The following is a 12615-nucleotide window of genomic DNA, read 5'->3' as shown; positions in this document are numbered from 1 at the left end:
TGATTGTGTCTAAATGAGCACACGTGTAGGGTGTCATCTGAGTTCTAATGCCTTTCATATGAGTTGTGTGCCTAAAGTTATATTTATTACTTACATTGCATTAAATTATTTCAGTTAAACTTAAAACTTATAGCATGAAAATAAACAGCGTTGTTAATTCTTAGTGGATATGTTCATCACTATATCGTCATAAAATACTAAAGGGATTCTTGCATTTGTAGGAGCATGATATAAAGGAAATTGTTTGATATAATACGACGATTGGTATATCTAGATTCTCGAGTCATCACTATCAATTATATTCTGATAAGGATTGTTTATGATAACTATGTTGGCAATATTATAATGGGATAACCCTTTTATGATTCACATGATACACATTGGTTTAAATGATAGTTGTTATAGTTACGTTTAATTGAGTCGTGAATATAACTGGGTAAAGAAGTGCAACTAAAATCCTGATGATTGAGGTAATAGTCGTTCATTAGTAAAGATAGGACTGAAATGAATAAGCTGAATCTGTAAGATTATAATATATGAGTCGACACCCAAGCTTGTTTTGTTTAAAGGAATTGAATTAAGTTTATCTGATTTTGGGTTTCGTAGTAAGCCGTAAGTGGATTCTATGACGGCTCGGTTATAAGATTTATGAGTAGGAAAGTTATTCATCGCCCGGTATGAAAGTAAAAGTTTGAAAATGAAGCTAAATTTTGTCGTGTGAGTATAAATCCGGAAGGAGATTTCCAGCTAGTGTCTGGTTGAGTGGTTACATGATAGTTGCTAAGTCTGGAGTAATGAAACTAGAACGGAGTCACAAGTGGTGGGTCAAGTTAGTCATGTTGTTCGTTCAGGTAGCGAATTGGTGGATTGTGGTTGGTTACGAATGTCGAAACGGGAAATGTGATGTGGTGATTTAAGTGAGTTACGTGTTAACATGGTAAGTTGATATTAGCATGACAGGTAACGAATAATTGTAAAATTTGTGTCGTTAAATACATTAACCTTGTATGTCATTGTGTTGGGTGCAGTTTAAATATATTAATACAAAGAACAAAAATTTATGTATGATAGTCTTGTATGTTACCTTTCCAATATCGTTGCTTAATCACTTGTGTGACTCGACCAATAAGTTATAAAATTGCCAATCAATGTGCATTCGTCATTTATGAATAAATACCAAATCTTTGCGATGAGGATTGAAAATATTCTGGGACAATAAGTACTGCGAAACTGGTTGTCTTCATTTGTTATCGGTGATTCTGTGTCTTGACCTGAATTTGTACAATTGTGTAAAGGAAAGTTAGATTGGACCTATTAGGTTATAAATTTTAATAAGATCGATTTACCAAAGTGTTGACCCTAATTCCTTCCTTATGATGATTGATCCCCTATATTCTAAAGTATGAATTACAATGATTGGTGAGATGAATAATTACTAATGATTTTTACTGGTAACGGCAGCATCCTTGAAAGAGTTGTGTATCGATTGTCTTTGGTAAGAACTAGTTATCTGGGACGTGAGTTGAGAACCTTTTATCCTTTTTAAGTTGTTAGCAGTAGTTTGAGGCCGTTGTTATAATAATGAAGGTTACGAGGACGTAACCATGTTTCTAGTTGGGGAGGATTGTAAAATCTTGATGCTTAATTTGCACTTGTTTGTAAGTTATAGTTGACCAAGTTGATGTTTAGTTGAGGGGTACCTATACAATTGAGTTCCATATGTGTTGTTCCTACTTCTGTAAATTGGTTGATGTGTAAAAGGAGAGGGTGATTAAACTGCTGGTAATGAGTTATGAGTGGCCTATGAGCCGAGTGATGATTACGGGAGATATGTTTGCGGTCCAGTGCGACCATGGTTAATGAGTTTATGTTGAGTTTGAGATCGGAATTGAGATGAAAAGATGATGGTGTTCGCAGATGAGTATTTAATTATTATACAGTTGTGTTCTCCGGTAGTTATTAGTCGTAGTTAATTGGGTTAAGTAAAGAAGAGCTAAAACTTCGGGACGAAGTTTATTTTTAGGAGGGCAGAATGTAACATTTCGTTTTTGTGATGTTTAATTGATGTGTCAAAAGTGTGTGTTAACAGTGTTGGAAATGCGTGACGTTTGTAAGTACGATATACAATACCATTTTGAGGTTTGGGTATGGGAGCGAACTTCGGGACGAAGTTCATTTTAAGGGGGGAAGACTGTAATACCCCGTATTTTATATAATAAATTAAATGGTTTTTATATAATAAATTACATGGATATTATTATATATTAAATATTATACATTTTATAATATTAATTATGTCGGGTTAATCGTTAGTCGAAAATTATGTTAAGTTATCGAGCTAAGTTAATTAAGACGGGTTTAAAAGAAGTTCGAAAGGTGAGCTGAACAATTAAGCATCGGCCCATTTGAGCTGGCCCAATACACGTCCAGCCCATTTAGCCCTAACCCTATTTAACCCTAACCCTAATTAACCCTAAACCCTAATAGTACTCACTCTCTACCCGCCTCCCTCATTTCTCACACCTCAACCCGCCTCCCTCCTTTCCTCGGCTAAGATCTCAGCCATTCACGCAATTTGAGAGGGAGGGAGAGTGTCTGGGTGATGACGGCACAACTAGGAAGACCTAAGGGCGGTGGTCGGCGGCCGTGGTCAACCCTGGCCGCTGTTATGATGTCGGAAAAGGTATGAGTTCACCCCTCCTCCTCTGTTTTCCCATTCCTGTCGGGCTTTTGGTTGTTAGTTCGTGACTAGGGGAGGTGTTTATGGTGGTTGTGAGTGGGGTATATGGGTAGTGGGGTGTGTGGCGAGTGATATAGTGGTGGTTAGGGTGAGTGTGGGTGGTGGAAATGGCGGTGGTAGGCTTTGTCGACTGAGACTTTCAAAACGGGTTGGTTATTAGTTTTCCAGGCGAGTTTGGACAGGTAACCTTGGGGTGGCACCACCGTCGACTAGGGGGAGGTCGACGAGGTGGCGCCACTGTGTATGGGTACACTGTTTGACGACGAGAAAGGTGGTGGGGATTTGGCAGGTATTATGTAACAATGGCGGTGGTGGTGAGTCGTGAAAATAAGGTGTTTGGGGCGGCGTGGTGGTGAACCAGGCTAAGTGATGGCCTGGGTTTGGACCATGGCGGCAAGTCGACCCCAATGGGGGTGGCCGTTGGTGGTGGGGCGAGTGGGGACCACGGCTGGTGGTTGTCACGGTGGCTCGTGGTGTTCGAAGGGTGTGGGTGAGAGCGAATGTGTGCGTGTGTGTAGTCGGGTTTGATTCGTTGTCTTGATTATTTAAATTATCGTGTTTAGTAATTAAATGAACTTCCGAGTTATTTAAAGACGGGTTTTCATAATTTAATCGTTATATTTAGTAGTTGGTCGTATTCTTAATTAAATTAACTTCCGAGTACTTAAATAATTAAAGACGGGTTGAGTTGGTATTGCTGAGTTATTCAAATAATTAATTCGGGTTTCTCTTAATCGAATAATCCGTTTAATCCTTTAATTATCAATTGATTTAAATTCCGAGTATCTAAAATAAAATAATAATTAATAAAAGTTAAATGATTGGAGACGGGTTTTGAGACGGGATTGTTTAAGTTGTTAAGGAATTGACTCGGGTAATTATAAATCATATAATTCATTTAATTATCATATTAGTTTATCCAATTTAATTCCCGAGCCGGTTAAATAATTCAAGTCGGGTTTTTGAGTCGGGTTTGTTAAAAGAGAAAAGTTACTATATCGGGAAGGTTTCCATTTTAAGAAATTATACTTTAATAACTTCTATTTTGGGAAGTTGGGTCAAATACTAATTGGGTTACTTTAATTATCAGCCGGGCATATGTTGGTGTCGGGATTGTATGTCGGGAAGACTTCTATTTGAGAGATGTCTATATTTGGTAGTTAGTAATTATAAACATTATAATTGTTTTAGGTGACGGATTCGTGAAGGATCGATAATCAAATTCATTGCTTTATTCTGGACTGCTTAATTGGATTTGCTGGCACTTGAGGTAGGGGAAATACACTTGTCCTATTATCGTTATTGTTGAATTGTGTTGGCTGAATTCGTGGTGGTTGATTTATATTATCATTTATATTGGGAAAGGTGATTGACTGATTTGATCGTATTGAGTAAGATATCACAACATCGAGTAACTGGCATGACTTTATGATTTATCAGTTCAGTGACTTATTTACATATTGCATTGCATTAAATCTCTTGGGCGTTCATATGCATTGGAGACGGGGAATAAGGAGACTTGGTTTATATTTCACTTCGTAAACGGCATGTGATATTATTTATAATGTTGATTAATTTTGTTATGTTATGCATACCCTATCATGTGGTGATATGAGACGGTGTGGAGGTTATTCAGGGTCTGTGATATGGAACAAAGATTATTCAGGGTCTGTGATATTCAGGGGCCGTGATATTCAGGGGCTGTGATATTCAGGGTCTGTGATATTCAGGGTCTGTGATATTCAGGGTCTGTGACATGGTGTGGAAGTTATTGATATGGTGTGGAAGTTATTGATACGGTGTGGAAGTTATTGATATGGTGTGGAAGTTATTGTGGTCCGTGATATGGAGAGGTGGAGTATGTGATTTAATTGGAAATGGAGTTATGTACTTTGTTGTCGTACTTATTATGTTTTCCCTACTCAACCTCGTGGTTGACCCTGTGTATTCGTGAACACCTGTGATGATCCGTTTTATGGGGAGCAGACTTGACAGGTTTAAGAGATAGGACGGGAGCTTGATGGGCGTGAGGCATTGGATCAGACGACTTAGTGGCTAGATCATCACCTAGAAGACTTTCACTTTTATTTATGTCAGTTCTTGTAATCGAGTTGAAGAGAGGTTTGTAATAATTAAGTTAAAATATTATATAATTGCCTTGGAGTTTAATTTGTTATTCACTACCTCGGGAAACCGAGATGGTAACAGTCCGTTTTATTAGAGAATGTCTTGACGAGGACTTCTTTTATAAACCGGGGTGTTACAGGTTATGTATGGAGTTGGTATCGTGAGAGATATATATGTGGTAGATACGATATAGTGAGTCATGTTGTGGAAGTAAACATAGTTGGTGGAGTGGGTGTTAAGAGTTCATGTTCTATGTTCGGTCGAGTTCTTGAGTCCTTAGCTAAGTTGTTGTGTCTTGGTCGAGTCTGTATGGTTGTTTTTATGTATGGGTTGAACTTCGGGGACGAAGTTCCTTTTAAGGAGGGAAGACTGTAATACTCCGTATTTATGAGTCTTTGGGTACTCTATCGAGTAGCCCTTACTCTGTCGAGTAAGGGTAAGTTGCGAGATAAAATAGTTTCGACTGTTGGGTACTCGATCGAGTAGTGGGGTACTCGATCGAGTAAGGGGTACTCGATCGAGTACCTTGGGTACTCGATCGAGTGTCCGGTTTTACGGGGAGTTTTCTCGGGTTTTGTTAATTATGCGATTAAGGTATTTAAACATAGTCGTCATTGTTTTAAATCACTTTTACAAAACCTAAAACCCCGTTTAAGAGAGAAAGCAACCAGTTCATCTTCCTAATCGCATTCTTAGCAATTCCCGGAGTTCAGACGGTCGGTTCTTGTCGTTTTTCGTGTCGTTGGATTCCTTGCGTCGAGGGTAAGCTTTTAATATAGTTTTTATAATGTTTTGTTAAGATTGGTTAAACCCTAATTTAGGAATTGGGGGTTTTGGTGTGTAGTTTGTGATGTGTAGTCTTTATGTGCTGTATGATAGGAGGAGAATTCGTAGAGGAGCCGTTTTGATACAAATTTTGTAGATACCGTCTGCGTGTTGTGCTTTCGGTAGGATTTCCTACTCGTATTAGTCCCATAATGGGATATTGGTGATGTCTTTGTAGTTAGTTGTTTGATATGATGATTGTGATTGCGATTGTGATTGTGATTGTGATTGGTTGTTGATGGTTCTCGAGATGCGTTCTCGGCTGAGTGGGGTCACTTGCCGGAGTGACTTCACGCCCTAGTTTCGCCCTTCGTGGAACCCGCCACGGGAGGGGATGTGCACATTAATGGGACAGGGTTATCGCTCGTACGATGAGCGGGGCTTAGGTGGGAACGGCTGCGGTCCCCCATGGCGGTGGTCCGGGGACGGTCGTAGATTGAGACGATGGGAGTTGGTGGTGTGTGTGTGTGTGTGTGTGTGTGTGATTCATTCAGCTCTGTTTATCTTGTTGTTGATATATGTATTGAATTGTGTGATTAGTACTGACCCCGTTTAAATGTTTTAAAAACTGTGGTGATCCATTCGGGGGTGGTGAGCAGTTATTGAGCAGGTGTGATATGACGCGTATGGGATAGCTGGGATGAGTCATCACGTGGCAGTTAGAAGTCTTCCGCTGTGTCAGACGAAGTCTAGTAGCTTTGATAGTTTAGCTGTAGTCCGTATGAGAAGCTTGTAATTCCTTTTATTAGTTTTGGTTATAACATGTAATCGCTTAATCTATAATTACTTTAAAAGTACGTTTCTTTATTGTCTTATGATATTCAGTACCTCGGGCAACCGAGATGGTAGTATCCTTATACCTGAGTGGTCCTGGTAAGGCACTTGGAGTATGGGGGTGTTACAACCTTGCTCTATAAGACCGCAAAAGGATGGAGGGCATAGACCTTCTTGTAGAAGACTTGCCGAGACTTAGAGATGTCTAGGAGCATACATCCTTATAACATGAGAATGACAATGTGCAATTTGTTTTCCCGAGTCTTTTTCGAAATTTCCCATGTCCTTTTCAAAACCGAACTTTTGAACAACTTACTTTCAAAATAGCATGGTTTTAAAAACGCGGAATGCTGCCCAAATAGGACAAGAATTTTCGGCCCAAAATGAGCTTTTATAGCCGGCATGCTGCCCATTTCAAATCTCATTTTCGAATCAATCTTTCGTTTTTTTCAAAACCAATCCAAAATGCCTCTCGAACCTCAACCAAGCATGAAATGCGTCGAGTCGTGTCCGGGTCCTGGCCGTGTTAGGCTAGACGTTTTTTTCATTCCAAGAGTCTAGAACACGACCTTGTTGGGTCACCCAAGCTCACCTCTTGGGCTTTGAGTCATGTTGGTCGACCTTTTAGTCTAGGATAGCCCACAAAAAACGTCCAAGCTAGGCCCTTTAGGACGTTTCACATGAACCCATGGGCTATGTTAGCCCAATCACGGGTTTAGTCACACCAAGTCCAATTTAGAATCGAGTTATGACAGTTTGAGTCATGTCGTTTTGTCGAGTCTAAAATGAACCGATGTCTAAATCAAACCGTGAGTCGAACCCTTGTTTAATCAATCTCAAGTCGAGTCTTTGTTTGAGTCAAGTTGAGGTCGAGTCCTTAAGTGTGCAGGGGCTCTTACTTTAAATATTGACTCAGTACGGGGTTTTCTTGTAGAAAGGCCGCCAAAAACCCGACGTCAAGCAATGGAAGATGATGTTAACAAGCTTACTGAGGCCGTGAACCTCATGATGACCCGAATGGATGCAATCGAATCCAAGCTAGGTGAAGACTCCGCTTCATCTACCCCACCTCTGACTGATCTGGAGAAACGGTTCAAGTTCATTGAGGACCGTTTGAAGCTCTCCCAGGGGAAGAACATCCACTATGAGAATGCTAGGGCCTATGCCCCAGTTCAGGACAAGTTGCCCACGAACATGGTACTCACCGACATCCCAAAATTCAAGGGCACTGAAGATCCGGTCCACCATGTTAAGGCCTATAAAGGGTACTTAGCACTGAAGGGAGTACCTGCTGATATGCTCTCTGAAATTTTTGCCCAATCTGCGGGAGAACACCAAGGCGTGGTTCTACAATCTTGACCTTAAGAACTTCCCCACTTTCGAAGATATTACGGTGGAGTTCTGTAAGCACTATGCTGACAATGTTGAGATTCAAACCAACATAAGAACTTTGGAGGTTATGACACAAAAGGAGAAAGAGGGCTTTACTGAATTCCTCGCAAGATGGCGTGTTGAAAGCGCGTGAAATTAGCTAAGAAGCCCGACGAAGTTGAAATGGTAGATAAGTTCGTGAAGAATTTACGACTGTTTTTACCGTAATGCTCGAAATACAGAATTTTGGTTCTTTCAAAGAATTGATAAGGATTGGGATAAAGGTAGAGGACGATGTCCGAATTCTTTCAAGCCGAGAAGCCAAAGGGATACCAAGGGGCTTCGTCATCTAAAGCAAAAGCGCCCGCAGCGGCTCACTTTGTTGAAACTGTCAATCTCTTAGATGGACAGTCAAAAAGGCCTCCGCGCCAAGCTCCGAGGGTATTCACCGATATCGGGTGCACTTACGCCTATGCTCTCCAAAGGCTCATGGCCCAAGGAAAGTTGAAGCCCATTGGTCCAACTCCGGATCCACCTGCTGAACAACAAGGCAAATGGTATAAACCGAATGCCTACTGTGCCTTTCATCAAGGGAAGGGACACGATACTGAAAGGTGCTTTAGACTAAAGCACGAAATTCAAGATATGATTGAGAACGGAACGCTCCCAATCCCGGCCATAAAGCCCAACAACGTCACCAATCCGTTTGGCGACCACACTAACTTTGTCTCTACCGAAGATAGTGTCGATTACTCTCACTTGATCCGCCCATGTCGTCTAAAAGGGGTTTTCGTCGGAAGAATATTCGTGGATTGCTCCAAATTCCTACCAAGCTCGAGAAACGAGATTACATTCGGGGATTTTGTTGTCGATTGTACTCCTTACATACTCCGAAGCGGCAATGAAATCAATGGCGTTTGGGCTGATGATGAGGATGATGTTTACCTCGTCAAAGGTGCGACAATTCCTCACACCCAAGAAGAAATCTTAAAGGTGAGGCAAGATGCCCTAGAGTCAAACCATTTGACTAGATCCGGGCGCCCATATCGTGTGGAGAAAGCTAAGGATATCCCGAGTAAGGCACCTCAAAAGGAGCCGGCAGTGGTCGAAGTCCTTGGTGAAGGGTCGACCTCCGAGGCTTCCCTCATCAAGCAACTCCAAAAGACTAAGGCCGACGTGTCTATCTGGCAACTTATCTTGAGCTCTTTCGAACATCGTCAAGCTTTGTTACAAGCTTTGATGAACATGACCGTGTCGTCGAATACTACTCCTGCAGACATGGTCACTCACATCGCCCAGAATCGGCCTCAGATTACCAACGCTGTGACATTCTCCGACGAAGATCTGCCGCCGTTGGGCCTCGACAAAACCTGGCCCTCTATATTGCTACCGTGTGTCTCAACAAGCATATCCCTATGACCTTGGTTGACGACGGATCGGCTGTCAACGTACTCCCTCTGAAAACGGCGCATATTCTGGGCTTGGAGAAGAATGACTTCATCCCTACTACAGACAGTTCGGGCATTCGATGGCACTGTGCGTCGAGTGAGTGGACTTGTCGATCTAGTAGTACAGACTGGGCAAGTGGAAAAGAAGATAAGTTGCCAAGTGATTGACATATGTTCATCCTTCAACTCATTGTTGGGAAGGCCCTGGATCCATGCCGCGAAGGCCGTAACATCAACGCTGCATCGAAAAATCAAGGTCCCACTCAATGGCAAAACCGTCACCATTGACGCCACGCCAATTACTGTGGCAGGAGGAGACATTACTTCCGAAGTAAGGGTCGAAGCTACCAATGACGCATGTGGTTTCGAGATCGTCAATATGATCGAGCTGAACTCCGAAAATATGGATCTATATACGGGAAGTGATGTCTGCGAGGTGATTCTCAAGACTGGGAAGTACTTCGGTTTCTCTTTATATCCTAGAAAGGAGGAGGCTTTCAAGTTGAAACCACCCGTAGCCAAAGGAGTAACTTTCGGGCTTGGATATGAGCCCACTGAGAAAGATCTACGGGAAAAGAGGGGAAGAACGATCGAAGATCGAGATATTAAAATGGGACCGTATCACCTAACTCTAAACGGTCACTTCGTGAAAGCTGGGGAAGAACTCCCTTGCATGGACTTCCCCGAACCTATCTTTGACCCAAAGAAGAACCTTATGGTCCCAGGAATCGAAGTATTCCAAGACTGCTATTACATCCCTGAAGATATTCTTGACCGTGATGCCAGTAGAAACCAAACCGGATCCCATAAATGACGAGAAAGCCATGGGTCTCCTTTTCGGTGAAGAGAAGAAATCACCAATACCAAATGAAGATTTGGTAAGCATGATCTTGAGAAGCGAGCGGTTCGACCCATCTACCCTCATCACCGATGTGGATCCTCTTAGGACCAACACGGGATGGCGGAAAACAATCAAGTGGACTGACAACAAAGTACTTCTTTTCAAGTTGACAACGGGAGAAGGAGAGATGTTCAAGCCAGATGATGTTACCGATTCTGAGTCTGAGTCGGAGTCTGAGTCTGAGTCTGAGTTAGGTCCTAAGATTGAGTCTAAGGAGTCAGGTGTTGAAAATACCCCTCCCCTAGCTTTCCCTTCCTATGCACCTTTTCCTAATGGTGGTATTCCGGGGCCTGTCCCGAATACCCCTATCTCGCCACTGAGCTCTGATCAGTTGGCTCAAATGTTAGCGCATTTCGCGCAATTTCAAATCAATAATAATGTGAACCAGTTTGCTTACGACTTGTCTTACTTACATTGCAATTCAAACTTTGAAAATGATTGTTTTAATAATGACATTGAGACTGAGGTCGAGGATGAACAGTTGGTCGAAGAAGAAGAAGAAGAAGAAGAAATGGAACCACCCCTACAGTTGATAAAAGGGTTGGAAGAGTACGAACAGAAAACTTCCATCATCGAAGATACCGAAACTATCAATGTAGGTACAACCTTAGAACCACAGGAGCTTAAAATAGGAACTACTTTAAGTCCCACCGAAAGACAGGGGTTCATTGATTTGTTGCATGAGTTCAAAGATGTTTTCGCATGGTCCTACAAAGACATGCCAGGCATTGATAGGGAAATTGCGGAGCACAGGATCCCAATCAAGCCGGGGTATAAGCCAGTCAAGCAGAAGCTACGAAAAATGCATACAGATTGGTCTTTGAAAGTCAAGGAAGAAATCGACAAGCAACTCAAAGCTGGGTTCATCAAGGTGTCAGAATACTCGGACTGGGTGGCTAACGTCGTCCCAGTGCCTAAGAAAGATGGTAAAGTTCGGGTTTGTGTTGACTTCCGGGATTTAAACAAGGCAAGTCTGAAGGACGATTTCCCATTACCTCACATCGACATCCTGGTTGACAACAAGGCAAAGCACGCGTTACTATCCTTTATGGATGGATACGCCGGTTATAATCAGATCAAGATGGCGAAAGAAGATATGCATAAGACTGCGTTCAGAACGCAATGGGGAACCTATTGCTACACAGTAATGCCTTTTGGGTTGATAAACGCAGGGGCTACATACCAGAGGACCGCGACAACATTGCTACATGATATGATGCACAAGGAAGTCGAGGTTTATGTCGACGACATGATTGTCAAGTCAAAGGAGCGTGACGGCCACCTCGGTACACTACGCAAATTCTTCGAACGATTGCGCAAGTATAACATGAGGTTGAATCCACAAAAATGCGCATTCGGAGTCACATCCGGGCAAACTGTTGGGTCACATTGTTAGCCACCGTGGCATCGAGGTGGACCCATCGAAAATAAAGGCCATAATGGAAATGCCTCACCCGAAAACCGAGAAGGAAATTCGAGGTTTCCTGGGAAGAATCCAATATATAAGTCGGTTCGTGGCAAGGCTAACGATGATATGCGAGCCAATTTTCAAGAAATTGAAGGTCGGGGAACACGTCGTATGGGATGATCACTGTCAAGCTGCGTTCGATAAGATCAAAGAAATACTATCTTCCCCTCCCGTGCTTAGCCCACCAACGGCTGGGTTACCACTTTTGTTGTATCTTACAGTCACGGATACTGCAATGGGGGCAATGCTGGCGCAGACAGTCGATAAAGAGGAAAGAGCGATTTACTACATTAGTAAAAAGTTCTTAGAGTATGAAATCAAGTATACTCAGCTCGAAAAGACATGTTTGGCTTTAGTATGGGCGACAAAGAAGTTACGGCACTACATGCTCAGTCATAGTGTCTGCATCCACTCGAAGATGGACCCTATCAAATACTTGTTTGAAAAACCGGTTCTGAACGGCAGGGTGTCAAGATGGACTTTAATGCTTTCCGAGTTCGACCTGAAATATGTACCGCTAAAAGTGATAAAGGGAAGGGCGGTTGCAGACTTCCTGGCGGATAATCCGATAGAAGAAACTGAGGTTGTGGATACATGGTCGTTTCCCGACGAAGATATCGTTCACATAGACAATGATACGTGGGACCTCTATTTCGATGGAGCATCGAACTATAGGGGATACGGGATAGGAGTTCTACTCATTTCACCGGAAGGTGAACATGTTCCTATTTCGATCAAGTTGGACTTTAACGTCACTAATAACGCGGCTGAATATGAAGCATGCCTACTCGGTTTGCACAAAGGTTCTCGAGTTAGGCATCAAAAAGCTTGTAGTACATGGGGACTCGTCATTAGTGATCAATCAAGTGGCCGGACGTGGAAAACCGAAGTGATAGCTTGGCTCCGTACCAAGCAAAAATCGAAGAACTAGAAAAGTTGTTCACCGAGGTCAAGTACGTGC

At 42.3% G+C, this 12615-nt stretch overlaps 1 long non-coding RNA gene across 1 annotated transcript; it reads left to right on the top strand.

Moving 5' to 3' along the window:
* Positions 1–2355: 2355 nt before the first annotated feature.
* On the top strand, positions 2356–4977 carry LOC141633792 (uncharacterized). Its single transcript, XR_012538553.1, has 3 exons — positions 2356–2683; positions 3932–4010; positions 4727–4977. It is a non-coding gene; the product is annotated as an uncharacterized LOC141633792 (long non-coding RNA).
* Positions 4978–12615: the final 7638 nt, after the last annotated feature.

This window comes from Silene latifolia, chromosome Y (genome assembly GCF_048544455.1).
Source record: "Silene latifolia isolate original U9 population chromosome Y, ASM4854445v1, whole genome shotgun sequence".
Taxonomy (NCBI): Eukaryota; Viridiplantae; Streptophyta; class Magnoliopsida; order Caryophyllales; family Caryophyllaceae; genus Silene; species Silene latifolia.
The sequence above is the reverse complement of the archived record's forward strand: the minus strand, read 5'-3'. Positions and strand labels throughout refer to the sequence as shown.